This window comes from Salvelinus fontinalis, chromosome 31 (genome assembly GCF_029448725.1).
Source record: "Salvelinus fontinalis isolate EN_2023a chromosome 31, ASM2944872v1, whole genome shotgun sequence".
Taxonomy (NCBI): domain Eukaryota; kingdom Metazoa; phylum Chordata; class Actinopteri; order Salmoniformes; family Salmonidae; genus Salvelinus; species Salvelinus fontinalis.
In genome coordinates this window covers 25,985,941-26,006,178 of record NC_074695.1, presented here as the reverse complement: position 1 = coordinate 26,006,178, position 20,238 = coordinate 25,985,941, and the positions used below count along the sequence as shown (strand labels likewise).

General features: G+C 40.2%; 1 protein-coding gene across 1 annotated transcript in view; it reads left to right on the top strand.

Moving 5' to 3' along the window:
• The first annotated feature begins 200 nt into the window (after positions 1–200).
• Positions 201–20,238, top strand: part of LOC129829951 (guanine nucleotide-binding protein G(I)/G(S)/G(T) subunit beta-1) — a 63,200-nt gene continuing 43,162 nt past the window's right edge. Inside the window, exon 1 of the mRNA XM_055892007.1 lies at positions 201–583. The gene's annotated coding sequence lies outside the window, so the exon portion shown is untranslated. The remainder of the gene's footprint in view (positions 584–20,238) is intronic.

The window sequence follows — 20,238 nt, the reverse complement described above, 5'->3', positions numbered from 1 at the left end:
ATGTCAATTTGTAATATGGGTGAACTATCCCTTTAATGTTAACACCCATTTATGGGAGTACAAACTAAAATCACATGAAAAGCCAATATTTCGGTTTTCTATTACGCTAGTTACCAGCAAAATGACCAAGGCCCAGATTTTTTAAGCGACGACGAACCTTTGCCGTGCGTTATGACGCTCCCGTAACGTGGGGTTTCCTAGAGCTGAGAGCAGGGTTACCGCGCCCATCGCTGCTGTTTGAGGGCAGTAGGAAGAGTTTGAGATATTACTTGTGTGAATAAGTAGTGAATAGGGGAACGGTGGGAAAGACAAGGACAGAAGATTGGAAAGAGGTTGTTGTGAGTTAGAAGACCGTCCCTAGACTCAAACTCATTGCTGTTCCACAAAGGAGTTGGTAGGGTTAACATTGCCTCATCATTGTGCTGGTGTGTCTCCCCTTGGCGGATCGAAAGCTGGGTTCGGGGAGTGCCGCTCCTCGATAGCTTGCTAGCTCTAGTCTGTGTGCTAGTAGGCGGAGAGGAGTCGATCTTCGCTGTTTCCAGTCAATGCGATATAAACAACGGATACCCTCGACTGAAAACGGGTAAGTTATGATTTGGGACGGAGGATTGACAACTTATATATATTTTTTAATGTAAGTTAGCCTGCTAACATTGGTTTACTGTGGCTAACTAGCTAGGAAGCCAGGCGAAAGGGGTTAGCTAAATTGGGTTGAGTGACTCGCTGGTTGAATCTGACTTTACTGCGACGGGGGTGGGGGTAGGTACCTAACTAAATAGTTGATCGACAATACACTCACTTTAAATGATTCGATGTTGAACTACTTTGAGTTGTGATCGTAGCTACTCACAGTATAAAACAGTAACTTTATGCAAATGTTTATAGTGCGGGGTAGTTATTTACCGTGGCTGGGGTTTAACTTTAGATGTTTTGCAATACTGTATATTGAGTGGGCTAGCAAGCTAACAAACGTTAGCTACTATACTAGCAGCTACATTTAAACTTCAAAATTAGTGATAGCTAGTACTAGTTGCTAAGATCGATTGATAGCTAGTTAACGATAGGTAGCTACTGTCAACATCTGCATTTCTGAGTTGCACTGCCTGTCACTCATCTAACTAACGTTAGCTAAATAGCAAACGTACTGTAGCCAACTAATGAAATGGTGTGAGTGGATTCAGTCTACTGTAAATTTGATTTTGAAAAGATGAATATGTTGGTTGACCGACATTCCATAGATAGATAGCTATTTACAGTAGCTAACTAGTAAATTAGCAATGCTAGTTCTTAAAGGCTAGTTAAATACTACTGTACCAAGTGGCAGAGATGCTGATGCATAACGTTCTGATATATCTGACTTTGTATTTTTACAAGGATTAATTGATACGGTTATCCCGTAGAGGATTTGTTTTAATTTAATACAAGTCAGTGAGACTACAAATGTCTGGTACACCAACGCTGGGGCCGACAGCTAGCTTCTACGATCCCCACTTTTTCATAGTCCATACCTGACATAGAAACTATAGAAAGCCATAACGTTACAGCCTACGTTTGCTGGTTAGCAAGACAGTGGGTGTTTGCCTGCCAAGAGGAGCCAACCAAGATGTAACGTTAGCTAGTTGCTGCTGGGACATTCGTTTTGTGTCCAGCCTAACACTGTCGTCTAGCTAGCTAACGTTAGTTATGTAGAAAGTGTTGCTGGGAGGCAGTAGTCTGGTTAGCCAGCTTGCTACTTTATTCGTGTATGGTGCATTTAATTTGTCTTAATTTGAGCCTCAACGTTTAATGATCTAGAGATGTAGTAAACTAACGTTAATTGGATTTCGACAATCTGTTCACCCTTGCCATATGTCTATTAGCTAGTGTACAAGTGGTTACACCTAAATAGTAATGCCGCTCCAGTGTGAATATTTAATGGAGTAAACTAGAGGAAATGAGTAACGTTCACTTAAAATGAGGAAGCACCTAATCTTGTTAGTTTCTAACTATATAAATAAAACTGTAGGGAGGAGACATCTTATGCAAACATTTTAACGCGCGGGACTTTCAGTTCCATTGAACCAGACATTGTCGCACAATGTTGAGAACGAGTAGTAACAATGTTGCCAGTATCGAACTCTGGGTAAAAGAAAAATCACCGATTTTTTTTACATTTTGAAAAACAATATAGGACGGCTGTAGTTTTGGTTTTCCCCTGTAGTTATTTGCTAGCGTTAAACATTTTCCGTCTATCAAAAGGGCTATTTGTAATTCTTGCTTCACAAAGATGAATTCATTTTGCTAGTCCGCCACCCCCCTCCCTGAATGAATGGGTTCCTGTATTCAGGGCTCAGGCAGCTGCAACGAACAAGATGGCGTTCAAAGCCTTTTTCCACACCGCTTTTTTTACCCAGACTGAAAGACAGCAGCCCAGCATCGGATGTATTCAGGTTTACCATAATAGATATTGGGAATGTTTCTTAATATACAGAGTTGTTAGTAAATATACGACTTTATAGTGTATGAATAAATGATTAAAATGATATTAAAGTGAAACCGGTGTTGATAGTGTGGGGTGTGGGACAACTTCAATATTAGCCAGTGAGCTTCTACATTCAGAAATATTCAGTCTACGTGTACAAATATGTAATAGCACTATCGACTTAACTGTTCTTCATTTGAATGAGATTTATTTGTTTTAACACTATGCATTTGAGTCAGTATTCTTCCAATACCACTGTGTTTCATTTTGATGTACGGTATTAAGGTAGTGTGTGTGTGTGTGTGTGTGTATATATATATATATATATATATATATATATATATATATATATATATATATATATACGCATATACATATATATATATATATATATATACGCATATACATATATATATATATATATATATACGCATATACATATATATATATATATATATATACGCATATATATATATATATATATACGCATATATACGCATATATATATATATATATATACGCATATATATATATATATATATATATATACATATATATATGTATATATGTGTGTATATGTATATACGCATATATGTGTGTATATGTATATACGTGTGTGTATACATACAGTTGAAGTCTGAAGTTTACATACACCTTAGCCAAATATATTTAAACTCTGTTTTTCACTATTCCTTTATTCCTAGTAAAAATTTCCCTGTCTTAGGTCAGTTAGAAACACCACTTTATTTTAAGAATGTGAAATGTCAGAATAATAGTAGAGAATTATTTATTTCCGCTTTTATTTATTTCATCACATTCCCAGTGGGTCAGAAGTTTACATACACTCAATTAGTATTTGGTAGCATTACCTTTAAATTGTTTAACTTGGGTCAAACGTTTCAGGTAGCCTTCCACAAGCTTCCAAAAATAATGGGTGAATTTTGGCCCATTCCCCCTGACAGAGCTGGTGTAACTGAGTCAGGTTTGTAGGCCTCCTTGCTCACCCCCGCTTTTTCAGTTCTGCCCAGACATTTTCTTCAGGATTGAGGTCAGGGCTTTGTGATGGCCACTCCAATACCTTGACTTTGTTGTCCTTAAGCCATTTTGCCACAACTCTGGAAGTATGCTTGGGGTCATTGTCCATTTGAACAAAGTGGGGGTCAAAATCAAAATAACAGTCTGTATTTGGTGTGGCCACCAGCTGCATTAAGTATTGCAGTGCATCTCATCCTCATGGACTGCACCAGATTTGCCAGTTCTTGCTGTGAGATGTTACCCCACTCTTCCACCAAGGCACCTGCAAGTTCCCGCACATTTCTGGGGGGAATGGCCCTATCCCTCACCCTCCAATCCAACAGGTCCCAGACTTGCTCAATGGGATTGAGAACTGGGCTCTTCGCTGGCCATGGCAGAACACTGACATTCCTCTCTTGCAGGAAATCACGCACAGAATGAGCAGTATGGCTGGTGGCATTGTCATGCTGTTGGGTCATGTCAGGATGAGCCTGCAGGAAGGGTACCACGTGAGAGAGGAGAATGTCTTCCCTGTAACACACAGCGTTGAGATTGCCTGCAATGACAACAAGCGCAGTCCGATGATGCTGTGACACACCGCCCCAGACCATGACGGACCCTCCACCAAATCGATCCCGCTCCAGAGTACAGGCCTCAGTGTAATGGTGTAACGCTCATTCCTTAGACGATAAACGCGAGTCCGACCATCACCACTCTTGAGACAAAACCGAGACTCATCAGTGAAAAGCACTTTTTGCCAGTCCTGTCTGGTCCAGCGACGGTGGGTTTGTGCCCATAGGTGACGTTGTTACCGACGATGTCTGGTGAGGACCTGCCTTACAACAGGCCCTCAGTCAAGCGTCTCTCAGCCTATTGCGGACAGTCTGAGCACTGATGGAGGGATTGTGCATTCCTGGTGTAACTCGGACAGTTGTTGTTGCCATCCACACACCACAGGTGTGATGTTCGGATGTACCAATCCTGTGCAGGGGTTGTTACATGTGGTCTGCCACTGTGAGGATGATCAGCTATCCGTCCTGTCTCCCTGTAGCGCTTTCTTAGGTGTCTCACAGTACGGACAGTGCAGTTAATTGCCCAGGCCACATCTGCAATCCTCATACCTTCTTGTAGCATGCTTAAGGCATGTTCACGCAGATGAGCGGAGACCCTGGGCATCTTTCTTTTGGTGTTTTTTAGAGTCAGTAGAAAGGCCTCTTTAGTGTCCTAAGTTTTCATAAGTGTGACCTTAATTGCCTACCGTCTGTAAGCTGTTGGTGTCTTAATGACCGTTCCACAGGTGCATGTTAATTAATTGTTTATGGTTCATTGAACAAGCAGGGAAACAGTGTTTAAACACTTTACAATGAACATCTGTGAAGTTATTTGGATTTTTACAAATGATCTTTGAAAGACAGGGTTCTGAAAAATGGATGTTTCTTTTTTTGCTGAGTTTGTGTGTGTACCAGTCAAGTTTATACTCACCTACTCATTCAAGGGTTTTTCTTTACTTTGACTATTTTCTACATTGTAGAAAAGTAGTGAAGGCATCACCTATGAATTTACACATATGGAATCGTGTAGTAACCAAAAAAGTGTTAAACAAATCAAAATATGTGTTAGATTTGAGGTTCTTCAAAGTAGCCACCCTTTGCCTTGATGACGGCTTTACACGCTCTTGGCATTCTCTCAACCAGCTTCACCTGGAATGCTTTTCCAACAGTCTTGTAGGAGTTCCCACATATGCTGAGCACTTATTGGCTTCTTTTCCTTCACTTCAGTCCAACGCATCCCAAACCTTTCCAATTGGGTTGAGGTTGGATGATTGGGGAGGCCAGGTCATCTGATGCAGCACTCAGCACTCTTCAAAACTCTTCCTGGTCAAATAGCCCTTACACAGCCTGGAGGTGTGTTGGGCCATTGTCCTTTTGAAAAACAAATTATAGACCCACTAAGCACAAACCATAGGGGATGGCTTATTGCTGCAGAATGCTGTGGTAGCCATGCTGGTTAAGTGTGCCTTGAATTCTAAATAAATCACAGACAGTGTCACCAGCAAATCCCTGAATACAGAAAATGAATGGCGAGTTAGTTTCTGGACACGGTAGAGTCCTCTTCCTCACCACTCCATTTGAGGATATGTGTCTCGGTAATGATTTAAGATAAAATAATTCATAGATTTTTGTACATATTTGCCAACTTTGTTGTTCAGTGACCTTTTATATGTGTCTTATGTTTTGATAAAAATGCTATCCAAATGAAAAGTGAAGGCTTGCTGTATCTGTGAACTTTAAATATCAGTGTACTGGGTCTGCTCCTTTACTATTGTCACATTTTGATTATAGGCTAGTCCTACATGTCTTTTCTAGACTTAAATAAGTTAATTTGACTTGGAGCAAAGCAAGTACTGTGGATGAGGGGCATTGTAAGGATTTGTGGACACTGTGCTTGGCCCACTTCTGCCATTACTTAACTTAATCAAAACCACGTTCAGTAAATTAACTTTTTGTTTTGATGCACTTGAACAACAATTAGTGAATTCTCCCCACTTGCCTATACCTACAGGGTACTGGCCATCAAGAAGACTGAAGCCTTTGGGTCCTTTAATATGTATTCACTTCCATGTCTGTGCCAGGAGAGTGAGTGACTTAACCAGCACCCCCCCCCCCCCAGCTGACTCTACTGATATCTATGTTATTGAGGAAAATTGTACTTTCTATGCCTGTTATATGTGGTTGTCCCATCTAGCTTCCTTAAAATGAACACCTTAACTATAAATTGCTCTGGATAAGAGCGTCTGCTTAAATAACTAAAATGTGACTTTCACTTACTCCCGAAATAGTCGTCACCTAATTTCTCAGTCTTACTCACAGAATTCTGAGCGCCACTGTGGTTTCTCTCACCCTGGAAGTGTGATTGAGTCTAATCAGTGACTACAGTATTCAGGCCTCCTGGCTCTCTGATCTCATAGCTCTCGTCTCATAGCTGCTTACAGGTCAGAACACCACACACCTCCAGTAGAACATGGGGAGATGCTTTGCACAAATCTACGTCTCCCTTCTGTGTCATTTCATGTAAGCTGTTGTCTAAAAGACTTTCACTCATCTACATGTGCATATTTTGTGCGACTGCGACACCGCTGTAACCTTACATGATCCACTGCCTCATGTTAACTTCTGGCAGGAACCAGGAGGGTGAACAGGGAGCACATCAACAGTTGAAGTCGTAAGTTTACATGCACTTAGGTTGGAGCCATTAAAACTAATTTTTCAACCACTCCACACATTTCTTGTTAACAAACTATAGTTTTGGCAAGTCGGTTAGGACATCTACGTTGTCCTATTTACAGACAGATTTTTTCACTTATAAGCTTGTTTGCAATGGGTCTTCTAAATGGACAATGACCCCAAGCATACTTCTGAAGTTGTGGCAAAATGCCTAAAGGACAACAAAGTCAAGGTTTTGGAGTGGCCATCACAAAGCCCTGACCTCAATCCTATAGAAAATTTGTGGGCAGAACTGAAAAAGCATGTGCTAGCAAGCAGGCCTACAAACCTGACTCAGTTACACCAGCTCTGTCAGGAGGAATGGGCCAAAATTCACCCAACTTATTGTGGGAAGCTTGTGGAAGGCTACCTGAAAAGTTTGACCCAAGTTAAACAATTTTAAAGGCAATGCTACAGAATACTAATTGAGTGTATGTAAACTTCTGAACCACTGGGAATGTGATGAAAGAAATAAAAGCTGAAATAAATCATTCTCTCAGCTATTATTCTGACATTTCACATTCTTAAAATAAAGTGGAGATCATAACTGACCTAAAACAGGGAATTTTTATTAGGATTAAATGTCAGGAATTGTGAAACTGAGTTTAAATGTATTTGGCTAAGGTGTATGTAAACTTCCGACTTGTATACATATATAGTGCCTTAGACACTGACTGAAGTCTCCATGTATCAGACTAGTGGAGTTGACTAGACTAGTGGAGTTGACACGTTAGTTTGATGACTGTCATACTAACGTTTGCCTTGACAATCAGGACGCGAAAGCAGACTCCGAATTTGTCTGTGACATTTTCCCCACTGGCTTGACTTGTTCATCTTAGACTGAGAGATGACATGATGAGCATGATCACTACCAGGGGATGAGCTGAATTATCTGCCCTTTGGGTAACCAGAGGGGAGTATTTGTTTTGTTTTAAACATATTTTCCATCCTACTGGATTTTTGTGAGCGTAGGGAATAAAAGGGATTAAAATCTTACCGTCTGTGGATTTCAGCTTTTAGGATTACAAGGTTTCGTCAATGATAGTGCTGATTTTCCTATGATCCTGCTTTTAGCCATATGGAATTTCTTACTGTCACAATAGCAGTACCGCCCTGTTATCATGACTGGGACTGCCACAGCCAGACTAGATGGGATTATCTATAAGTGAATTGTTGGTTAGTTTCTGACTAGTGATGGGGGAGAAAATCGATACAATTACATTTTGGGATATGTCGGGCTGTGCCAAAATGCCAGAATTTTTCCTTAAATAGCTTGTTCTCCATCTTTTTTAAATGGACGGCCAATATGTTTTCAGCACTTATTTCCATGACTGATCAAAAATATTTTTTTCTCTTGTCCCTCTGCCCAGACCTATATGGTGATCAATATGTTTGGAACATTGAATCGCAGTATCAAATCACAATTCCTATTGAATCGTGATGAATATAACATCGCAATTCATATCGTATCGGCACAAGTGTCGTGATATCGTATCATGAGGTCCCTGGCAATTTCATCCCTATTTTTCTACCGACCTACACCCGTTGTTTTACTGTAGACGTGTTTATTTTGGATATTCTGCTTCACATAACTATATTGCACTTTTGTACAAATTTCCAGTGCGAATTTTTTTCTGACTCTAATAATGATGACCCTGATTAAGTTAAAAGGAAAACCATACAAAACTTGCTATGATATGTTAACATTAAGAATGTTCGTACTGGGGCAATATTTAACTTGGCAACCCAGTACTTGGGGCTGAGAAACACTGACAGGCATTAACATCCCTCAGTAAGAGGAACACCGGTCAGGAGCAAAAGTTTCCTGTCAGAATATTCTCTCCTGTTGTCTGTCTGTCCTCCATGTTCCTTACTCCATCATTTTAGCACACAGTTGGGTCAGATCACCCAGGGCAGGCAGCAGGCGTTTGACTGCTAATATTAACCTCCCTTCAACGGCTGTACAGTCGGAACCAAGTCATTCCAATAGATTTCCCAGACAAGTTCCTTTTCCTTGCTTGTCCCGTTCTTACCCCTTCCTCAACCTCAACTGTAGTGCAGGCTGACAGCTCGTCTTTACTTTAGGGTTCATAGATGAGCTGTCATCCCTGTTTTACCAAAACTGGGCACTAGAGCGCTGGCCAACCCAGCCTGCTCTGCTCTTTCTGGGCTGAGTGAAGGGTGGGATGTTGAAGCCTTTCCTGGGCCTGACCCCCTGAGGTCGAAGTATATTTGAACACAAACAAGCACATCTTCACCACCACTGGGTTATTTTAAGTATTGGCTGCATGTGACTGGCCACTCTTCTTCTCTGCTGTTCCACTCCCCCCTTTCTCTCTTCTGTCTCCCCCCACACCCCCTTTCTCTTCGCTCTCAGCTGTATGACCAGGTCAGTGGTGGGGGGGGTGCCGAGGGATGGACACCCTGGTTATTCTGGGCATCCCAGGTGTGTGTGTGGTTTCTGTTAGCTATCGGCTTCATAATCTGCATTTCTTTCGTGGTTTACCTGAGGACAAACATGTCCTTTGTCAGTACATCTCCTCTGTTCCATTGTTAGTTGTCCCAATGTGTGGGAGAAAGCCAAGTAAATACAAGCCACACAGTTTCAGTTAGCTGTATACCAGGAGAGCTGTGTTGTGGTAACCATTCTGCTCACCAGCTAGTTTGAATGAAGGTCCGCACTGTGTGGCCCTGGCTTTTTCAGGGATGACTGCACGGCTGAGGGCCCCACTATGTTTTGAATAGTCAAAGTGAGTGGCGACAGGGCAGTTAGTGAGCCCTTTACTCCTGTGTCATCGGTCGTTCCACTGCTCTGGAGTCCTGTCAACCTAAAACAGCACTTTGCATGGGGAACCTCAGGGTGCTGCTTCTGTGAAGAAAAGCCTATTGCTTTCTATTTACATTGAGCCCCATAGATTTGACTGCCTGCTGGAAAATGTGACCAAACCAGAAATCTGACAGGAAGGCATTGAGTTTTTATACGTCAGAAAAAGAGACCGTGAGTCGCTGGAGTAAAAAGGACTGGCTGACTGTCATGTGACACTTTACACGTGTTCTTCTCTTTTTGGTATTTGGGAGAGAGAGCAGGGGGAGGGGTAAATATATTGAAGGAGTGCATTTTGTTTTTAAACAGTCATGCTTTTGGCTTTGGGCAAGCTTGACTTGTTTTTTCTGTGCCTTAATTTTTCCGCAATGAAAAAGCTTGTTGTGCAAATGTCACAAGCACAAATGGGAAAAAATGGTGTGGCATTTGGAGTAAGTCTGCCAGCATGGGCACTATCCTGTGCGGATGGGTGCCTGGGAATTTAGGTGCTAGAGGACAGGTGAAGGGTTACCGACACCCCCAACAGTTCTGTTTCTCTTAATGACTCTGTTCTGTTTGGAGTGGTAAAGTTCAGAAAGCTCCACTTTACTATGACCAGAATGCCTGATAGTGATTTGGACATAGTTATCATTGTGTTAATCTCAGTATTGTGGTTGTATACAAGTATGACCACCTGAGAGAAATTAGAAAAAATAAAGATACCCCTCTGCGCTTATGCCATGCTTGTGGGAGTTTGGTATTGTTTTCACTGTTTATTGTGGCTGGTAGTCTGGACACCTGTACAGCACAGAACACAACTGCCATTTCCACCCAGCCCAGCCGCCTGTCTTCCTATTTCATTCCATGAAATGTTTCATGAATCAATCAATTAACTTCTTATGGCTGCATCCCGCTACCGGGATCGATATGACAGCAGCCAGTGAATGTGCAGGGCGCCATTTTCAAAACATCAAAAATCTCAGAATTAAAATTCCTCAAACATACATGTATCTCATACCATTTTAAAGCTATTCTTGTTGTTAATCCCACCACAATGTCTGATTTCAAATATGCTTTACAGCAAAAGCATCACAAACGATTATGTTAGGTCACCACATATAGCCACAGAAAAACGCAGCCATTTTTTCCCCCCAGTGAAAGAGAGGAGTTTCAAAAAGCACAAATAGAGATAAAATTAATCACTAACCTTTGATGATCTTCATCAGATGACACTAATAGGACTTCATGTTACACAATACATGTATGTTTTGTTTGATAAAGTTCATATTTATCAAAATATGAGTTTACATTGGCGCGTTACATTCACTAGTTCCAAAAACATCCAGTGATTTTGCATAGCCACATCATTCAACAGAAATACTCATCATAAATGTAGATGATAATACAAGTTATACACATGGAATTATAGATATACCTCTCCTTAACCTCTAACGAGCCTCTACCCCGGATCCGGGAGCACCCCCCCCCCCCCCCCCCCACACTGATTAGCATCGCTAGCATAGCGTCACAATTAAATAGTAGCATCTAAATATCATTAAATCACAAGTCCAAGACACCTAATGAAAGATACAGATCCTGTGAATAAAGCCACCATTTCAGATTTTTTAAATGTTTTACAGGGAAGACAAAATATGTAAATCTATTAGCTAACCACGTTAGCAAAAGACACCACTTTTCTAACTCCATCAGTTTCTTACTGCATCAGGTGCTATCACCAATTCGGCTAAACTAAGATATTGATAGCCACTAACCAAGAAACAACTTCATAAGATGACAGTCTGATAACATATTTATGGTATAGGATAGGTTTTGTTAGAAAAATGTGCATATTTCAGGTATAAATCATAGTTTACAATTGCACCCACCATCACAACTCGACTAGAATAAATACACAGAGCAACGTGTATTACCTAATTACTAATCATAAAACATTTCGTAAAAATACACCGCATACACTAATCGAAAGACACAGATCCTGTGAATACAGACAATATTTCAGATTTTCTAAGTGTCTTACAGCGAAAACACAATAAATCGTTATATTAGCATACCACATGTTCAAACATTACCAGAGCATAGATTCTAGCCAAAGAGAGCGATAACGTCAACATTGCCAAAATATATTAATTTTTTCACCAACCTTCTCAGAATTCTTCCGATGACACTCCTGTAACATCATATTACACAATCCATATAGAGTTTGATCGAAAATGTGCATATTTAGCGGCACAAATCGTGCTTACACAATGGAAATACTGTCCAACTACTTAAGCAATCTGCCCGGCAGCATCATGATACTACAACTATTTTTATCAAACTATTCATAAACTTGACTAAAAAAATACAGGTTGGCCATGAAATGAAAGATGCATTAGTTATTAATGCAACCGCTAAGTTAGATTTTTAAAATTAACGTTACTAGACATACAGTGTGCGTTAGACAGACTAGTGCCGCAATAACGGCGTCACTATTTACCGTTATTGAGTTTACATTTTTCCACATAAAAATGGAATATCATCATAAATAGCTCTTACTTTTCGACGAGCTTCCATCGGAATCTTGGCCAAGTGGTACTTTTGTCCAAAAGAATCGTTGCTTGGTTGTAAAACGTTGCATTCAACTTCTGATATAGCAGCTAACTATAGCTAACAATTGCTAACATTAGCTAACGTGTCCAAATCCTCATTACGCAATACTGAGGAAATTCCGAAAAATAGCAATATACTCGCATAAGCTGATATAACTCGGTTTCAAATAGCTTCGTTATGATGTTTCCAACACCTATATCAAATTAAATTACAGACTGATATATCTAAAGTTCATTACTGAGCGTTCGAAAATGGCATCCCGGGGTCTCTCTCTGCGTAAAGTTCAACGTCGAAAAGATGGCGTACCTCACTCCTTGGTGTTTTATAACCTCTGAGAGCTACGTAGGAAGCCCATTCCACTTCTCATTGGTTACTGACATCCAGGGGAAGGCGGGTGCAGTTCGTGTCGTTCCATAGGATATACACACCCCTTTAAACTGAACTGAGATCAGAGCTTCGCTCTCAGACCTTCGCAAAACCTGTCATGGATTTCGCTGTAGAAAGAGTTCTGTTCCACTCAGAGACATAATTCAAACGGCTATAGAAACTAGATAGTGTTTTCTATCCAATAATAACAATAATATGCATATTGTACGATCAAGAATTGAGTAGGAAGCCGTTTCATCTGTAGAGACAATTATGCTAATTTGAAACAGCACCCCCTATAGTCGCAAGAAGTTAATGCAACCGCTGTGTCTGATTTAAAAAAAATATATATATAAAAAATAAAAAAAACTTTACGGAATAAGCCAGCCATGCAATAATCTGAGACGGCGCTCAGAAAAATTTGTCACAATTAGCCGTCATGTTGACGTCAACATAAAGAAGAAATTACATGATAAATATTCCCTTTGATGATCTACATCAGAAAGCACTCCAGAAATCCCAGGTCCACAAATGTCTGTTATTTATGTCCAAATACCTTCTTTTGTTAGCGCGTTTGGTACACATATCCAAACGCTCATTCTGGTCAGCGTTACATCGGACAAAAACTTCAAAAAGTTATATTACAGGTCGAAGAAACATTTCAAACTAAGTACAGAATCAATCATTAGGATGTTTTTAACATATAGCTTCAATAAAGTTCCAACCGGAGTATTCCTTCTTGTCTTCATGAGAAAAAGGAACACAAGTGGGTACCATGAGGAATAAGCGTGATCAGAAAATGGCTGACTGCCAGACACCTGAAAGATTCTGCTATCATTCACTCCCACAACACCATAGAAATCTCATTATAATTTCTATTGATGGTTGACATCTAGTGGAAGCCTTAGGCAGTGCAACATCATTAATATCTCAAGGGGATTTCATTGGTGACTCTGGGGAATACATACAAAGCTCAGATTTCTCACTTCCTGTTTTGATTTCTCCTCAGGATTTTGCTTGCCATATGAGTTCTGTTATACTCACAGACATCATTCAAACAGTTTTAGAAACTTTAGAGCGTTTTCTATCCAATACTAATAATAATATGCATATATTAGCAACTGAGACTGAGGAGCAGGCCGTTTACTTTGGGCAACTTATTCATCCAAGCTACTCAATACTTCCCCCCAGCCATAAGAAGTTAAACTTCCCATCAATGTGGTGTTTATCATCAGGTGATCTCTACAGAAAGCACTAATCACCCACGAGCACCCGTCTTTACAGAAATGGGACCATTTTAACTTCTTGTGGGCAGGGGCCAGCATTTTCACTTTCGGATAAATAGCATGCAAAAATTCAACTGCCTGCTACTCATCCCCAGAATATAAGATATGCATATTATTAGTAGATTTGGATAGAAAACACTCTGAAGTTTCTAAAACTGTTTAAATCATATCTGTGAGAATAACAGAACTTATGTAGCAGGCAAAACCCTGAGGACAAACCATTCAGGATTTTTATTTTTTTCATGTCACTGTCTTTTCAATAAGTTATCTTAGAGACACCAGATTTCTAATGGACTTGCTTGCAGTTCCTACCGCTTCCACTGGATGTCACCAGTCCTTGGAAATTGGTTGAGGTTATTCCTTTGTGTACTGAAGAAGTAGGGCTATCGTAAATGAGGGTCACATGAAGTAAATTATTTGAGAGAGCCACGTTACGAAAAAAGTTGCGTCAGTTTGTTTTCTTTTGTATTGGACACAGATCATCCCGCCTTCAAATTGATCCATTATTAACGTTTAAAAATACCTAACGTTGTATTACAAAATTTGTTTGAAATGTTTTGGTGAAGTTTACATGTAACTTTTGATATATTTTGTAGAGAAGTGGCGATAGTTGGAAGCTGTGTTTTTCTGGATGAAAAACCATGTTCAGAAAGACACTGGTTCCAACTTGCACAACGTGACTACAAAATATCTCAAAAGTTACCTGTAAGCGTTGTCCAAACATTTCAAACTACTTTTGTAATACAACTTTAGGTATTTTTTTATGTAAATAATCAATACAATTGAAGACGGGATGATCTGTGTTCAATACTGGAGGAAAACAATGTGTAGCATGCTTTCTGGTCACGCGCCTCTAACAAACAGTACACTTCACTGGAGCCTCATTCTGAACATGGCTACTTCTTCATTTTTCAAAGGAAAAACCTCAACCAATTTCTAAAGACTGACATCCAGTGAAGCGATAGGAACTGCAGGAAGGTCCCTTAGAAATCCCGATTCCCAATGAAAACCCATTGAAAAGAGTGACCTAAAAAAAACTACATCTGAATGGTTTGTCCTCGGGGTTTTGCCTGCCAAATAAGTTCTGTTATAGTCACAGACATGATGCAAACAGTTTTAAAAACGTCAGAGTGTTTCTATCCAATACTAACAATAATATGCATATATTAGCATCTGGGACTGAGTAGGGGGCAGTTTACTCTGGGCACGCTTTTCATCCAAACGTGAAAATGCTGCCCCCTATCCTTGACGTTAATGGAAATAACACAAACCTTCTTGTTAACTGACTCTGAGGATGGCCAGCTTTTCTATGCATGTGCCTCGTGTAAGAAAAGTATATATAAATGTACTGTATTTGTGCTGTCGTATGTTGGGCCTGCGTGGCCATGGATTTAAGTGTAGTGCTCCTTTTTTATTGAATTGCGCAAGCGTTTTTCTTCCCCACATCCATTCTGAAGTCAGTCCCATGGTTCGACAGCAGAGGGTTCTCGTTTACCGACGCCACGTTTCTAACCGTAGTGGGGGTCGTCGTCCCAGTTGTAGAAGAAATGCAAGGGACTTCGCTAGTTGCCATATGCATGTAGCCCCTGGGCGTGTAGCTGCTGAGCAGGAACTGCTTTTGTTTAGACAGAATATACAGTATATAGAGTCCTGATGCTAGTGTCCTCAGAGTGCAGCCTTTTATGATTGCCAAACCATCCCGTCTATCCCCATCAGCCCTGAGGTCCTGACTTCAATGGGACTCACATCATAATAATACATTGAAAGGATACTTCTGTGTTGGGCCTTTTTGTCAATGTGTACACGAGCTCAAGTATTGTGTGTGACCATCTTTGTCATTTTCTCAATTGTATGTCTAGTCAGCTCTGACAGAACAGCATAAAGAGTCTCTCTAGGTCAATTAAGTGAATAAGCAAAAACAATTGTATTTGGTACAAGCAGTCACAAAAAAAATGTGTTTGCCGTTAGTGAGGCTACCGTCATTGGTAAGAGTACTGTTACATATGCCTAGTAGATATTGCAGAGGCACACAGCAAGACTGTAACAATAAAAACACTGCTGCAAGTCTGAATATATGGATTTATACAAGGAATTACCAGATCAGAGGAACCCTATCCCAAACAAAAGCGTTTCACGTTATGTATTCTAGCCCCAGGATTTTGGATCAAAGTGTGCTTTGCTCTATTTTTGGTGGTGGGAAAGTAGGCTAGTGGGTACTCATTCAGTTCATTGATACTTTCCTATAGGTTTTGGAATTCACCCATTCCTGACATGGGCCAGTTGTAGTCAGGTGGTCTCTATTCCCCAGTCCCACAGTGTAAAATTGTCATGGTTATAAGAGGCTGCCTCATGTGAAAACATGCCAATGTCTATACTGTGGTGTCGGTCTATGCTGTGGTGTGTGCGTGCGTGCCATATTCTGGGTTGTTTGCGGCTCTGTTTGGGATCATGGTGAATAGCGGGCAGTGGCCCCCTCCCAGTCATGGCAGTGTCTGGCTGTCTGATTTGAATTTGTATGTTCTACAATAACCGTTTGCTCTCTTTTGCTTTCTCTCTCGAGTTCTTTCTATCTCTCTCTCTCTCTCTCTCTCCAGTGTTTTCCGCTAGCATACAGCAGATTATACTAATTTTCAGCGGTGTACTTTTTCCACTTAATTTAACTAGGCTACTTATCTGGTCAGAAGTCAGCTGAGCCCCCTCCTGCTAGAATGAACGATATGCATCTTCTAGCGATCTATTGATAGGATAGACTTACACAGTTACGAAGTGAGGGATGACAGGGAGACACTGCTGGTTTGACAGTCTCTGTCCCGCCTCTCGGTACCTTGGTGTGTACGCTGTGGTTGCGGTCTAATTTCTTTACACAGAGGGACAGGGCATGAATTGGCATGTCCCATTTAATGTGGTAACGATGAGTCAATCCACCTTGTCTATTTGTTCTCTGGCACAGTCATTTATTTTCTTTAGCGTGCAGGGTCTGACGTTAACGGTGCCCTGGACCAGTGGGCCAACTAAACCTGTGGCCAGTGGATCTTGTAACTTTTCAGCGCATTTTGGCATTCCAGTTCAACATTTACTTGCTCTGTCGCAGTCTACGGTTGGAAACTACGCATAAATGTTGTGCTGTTTGTATTTATTTTAGGGAAAGTGATTTACAAAAGTTAACCTTCTATAGTGAACATGCCAGCAATATGCTGGCTACTGTTGATCGTCTGCAAAAAGAAACCTTCAAAAATATACCTAGCATTTTTCTTGGCTAGCCTACATGTCTCTTTTGGAATATTCCTTAAAGGGGCAGCGTTCCATTTTCAAATCTTTTTAATTACATACTTTAGAAATAAAAATTAATGCAATTTATACAATGAAATTCCAAAGAATATAGTAATACTTGCATTGCTAAATTATATTACACAGCTTTTTAATACATATAAGAACCAAATGTAGCCTATTAACTTATGGCTGCATCCCGCTACCGGGATCGATATGACAACAGGCAGTGAAAGTGCAGGGCGCCAAATTCAAACAACAGAAATCTCATAATTAAAATTCCTCAAACATACATGTCTTATATCATTTTAAAGGTAATCTTGTTGTTAATCCCGATTTCAAATATGCTTTTCAGCGAAAGCACTACAAACAGCCATTTTTCTAGCGAAAGATGGCTTTCACAAAAATCAGAAAGAGATAAAATTAATCACTAATATTTGATTATCTTCATCAGATGACACTCATAGAACTTCATGTTACACAATACATGTATGTTTTGTTTGATAAAGTTCATATTTATAACAAAAAATCGGAGTTTACATTGGCGCGTTACATTCACTAGTTCCAAAAACATCAAGTGATTTTGCATAGCCACATCATTTCAACAGAAATACTCATCATAAATGTATACATGGAATTATAGATATACCTCTCCTTAATGCAACCACTGTGTCAGATTTCAAAACAACTTTACGGAAAAAGCAAATCATGCAATAATCTGAGACGGAGCTCAGAACAATAGCCAAATTAGGCGCCACGTTGGGGGCAACAGAAACCAGAAAATACATGATAAATGTTTGATGAACTTCGATAATTTGTTCGATAATTTCCGTTATTTATGTCCAATTAGCTACTTTGGTTAGCGCGTTAGCGGTAAACAATTCCAAAGTCACAAAGCGCATCCACTATAATGTGACAATGTCCAAAAGTTCCGTAACAGTCAGTAGAAACATGTCAAACGATGTACTGAATCAATCTTTAGAATGTTGTTAACATACATCTTGAATAACGTTCCAACCGGAGAATTAGATTGACTTCAGAAGAGCGGTGGAACAGAGGTCCTCATGTGAACGCGAATGTGAAAGCATGGTCAGCTCGTGGCAGTGGTGACTAATTCCTGTCTCCTTCGGCCCCCCTTCACATTAGTCATCAGACAAAGTTCTATTGACTGTTGACATCTAGTGGAAGCCGTAGGAAGTGAAAACTCATCAATATCTCGCTGTAATTTCAATGAGCGCTTGGTTGAAAATCTGCCACCTCAGAAACAATTCAAACAGGAAGTGGAACTTCTCAGGTTTTTGTCTGCCATATGAGTTCTGTTATACTCACAGACATAATTCAAACAGTTTTAGAAACTTCAGTGTTTTCTATCCAAATCTACGAATAATAATAATATGCATATATTAGCAACTGGAACTGAGGAGCAGACAGTTTACTATGGGCACCTTTAATCCAAGCTACTCAATACTGCCCCTGCAGCCATAAGAAGTTAATAGCTGAGTATAGAGAGAAAGCATGCCAACCTATATAGGCCCTGCATGACCGTAATCATTTAAGAACTACACTATCTCCAGGCCAGTAGAAATTGTTTGGGCCAGAAGATTTTTGGCCAGTGAGAAAACAAGTTAATGTTGGTCCCTTGCGTATTTCATATGCAGCCTCGGAGTGGTGGTGCAGAGACTTCTTACTGTGCTTTGATTGACGAACAGCAAGCTTGACTAGTTTTACAAAAGGTGTGGAATTCACTGAATAAAGTCGATCTCATATCCTTGCCTAGTTATGTCCATGATATCGCATCGGGACCAGTAAACTAAAAATCTCGTTTGTATTTTCAATATGAAGTCAATCAGGAGTTGCCAGACAGTGATGTTAAAGTGAGTGACTTTTTGGTAGCCTACCTAATTGCATCAGTAAGAGAGCTGTTCATTTGGCACCCAAATGTATGTACTGGTAGGCTTTTTGTCCATTGTCAGCATATAAATTATGACATCATTCGATGAAGATGGTGAATCCTCATCACTGCAGGAACAATGGGTAGGTTAGTGGAGAGAGCCAACACTCTGGTCCAAATAAAATAAAACAGATTGAAGTGTTTTTTTTGTTGTTTCTTTTTAAGCTGATGATAATTATATGGTATTGATATAGGTCACAGATATCAAATCACATTTTATTGGTCACATACACATGGTTAGCAGATGTTATTGCGATTGTAGCGAAATGCTTGTGCTTCTAGTTCCAACAGTGCAGCAATATCTAACAAGTAGTCTAACAATTCCACAACAACTACATAATACATACAAATCTAAGTGATGGAATAAGAAAATATACATATAAATATGTGGATGGGCCATGACCGACCAGCATAGACGAGATGCAATAGATGGCATAAAATACAGTATATACATCTGGGATGAGTTGTGCCAGATATGTAAACATCATTATTAAAGTGACATTAATGAAGTGACTAGTGATCCATTTGTTAGTGGCCAATGATTTCAAGTCTACTGTCGTGGCCAAACGTTTTGAGAATGACAAATATTAATTTTCACAAAGTTTGCTGCTTCAGTGTCTAGATATTTTTGTCAGATGTTACTATGGAATACTGAAGTGTAATTACACGCATTTCATAAGTGCCACAGGCTTTTATTGACAATTACATGAAGTTGATGCAAAGAGTAAATATTTGCAGTGTTGACCCTTCTTTTTCAAGACCTCTGCAATCCGCCCTGGCATGCTGTCAATTCACTTCTGGGCCACATCCTGACTGATGGCAGCCCATTCTTGCATAATCAATGCTTGGAGTTTGTCAGAATTTGTGGGTTTTTGTTTGTCCACCCGCCTCTTGAGGATTGACCACAAGTTCTCAATGGGATTAAGGTCTGGGGAGATTCCTGGCCATGGACCCAAAATATCCATGTCTTGTTCCCCAAGCCACTTAGTTATCACTTTTGCCTTATGGCAAGGTGCTCCATCATGCTGGAAAAGGCATTGTTCGTCACCAAACTGTTCCTGGATGGTTGGGAGAAGTTGCTCTCGGAGGATGTGTTGGTACCATTTTTTATTCATGGATGTTCTTAGGCAAAATTGTGAGTGAGCTCACTCCCTTGGCTGAGAAGCAATGCCACACATGAATGGTCTCAGGATGCTTTACTGTTGGCATGACACAGG